Source organism: Gekko japonicus, unplaced genomic scaffold (assembly GCF_001447785.1).
Source record: "Gekko japonicus isolate JY-2015 unplaced genomic scaffold, Gekko_japonicus_V1.1 scaffold88948, whole genome shotgun sequence".
Lineage (NCBI taxonomy): Eukaryota > Metazoa > Chordata > Lepidosauria > Squamata > Gekkonidae > Gekko > Gekko japonicus.
The window spans coordinates 1-497 of record NW_015179862.1 but is presented as its reverse complement, the minus strand read 5'-3'; the positions used below and the strand labels follow the sequence as shown (position 1 = coordinate 497).

At 59.2% G+C, this 497-nt stretch overlaps 1 long non-coding RNA gene across 1 annotated transcript; it reads left to right on the top strand.

Annotated features, from left to right (window-relative positions):
* Window positions 1-79: 79 nt before the first annotated feature.
* Window positions 80-496, top strand: LOC107124916. Its single transcript, XR_001482997.1, has 3 exons — window positions 80-166; window positions 275-373; window positions 479-496. It is a non-coding gene; the product is annotated as an uncharacterized LOC107124916 (long non-coding RNA).
* Window position 497: the final 1 nt, after the last annotated feature.

Genomic DNA, 497 nt, shown 5'->3' with positions numbered 1-497 from the left:
TTCGGGTAGTGAAGGGCGGAATATAAATCAGATTTCTTCTTCTCTTCTCCTTTTCCTTTTCTGTTCTCCCTCTCAGGAGCTGCTCCGCTTCCCCAAACTGCACGAGGCCATCGTGGAGGTGGTGACGGGGGTCCTTCGCCGGAGGCTGCCCATCACCAACGAGATGGTAAGGAAGGCGGGCTTCTCCGCCCCGAGACCCCAAGGGATTGAGCCCCCCTTCCTAGCTCAGGAGGAGGAGCCTGTCCCATCCCCGGCGCTCTCTGCCTCCTCCTAGGTCCACAACCTGGTGGCGATCGAGCTGGCCTACATCAACACCAAGCACCCGGACTTCATCGACACAGCCCTGGTCTCCGCCTCCGTCAGCAGCACCAAGGTCCGCCTGCCCCCTCCCCGTTCATTCATGTGGTTGGAAAAAAGGCTTTCTCCTGGCCCGTGACGTTGGCAGTGCCAACCGGTTTCTTTCATGCTGTTTGCACAGAACGAACCCCTTCCGGATG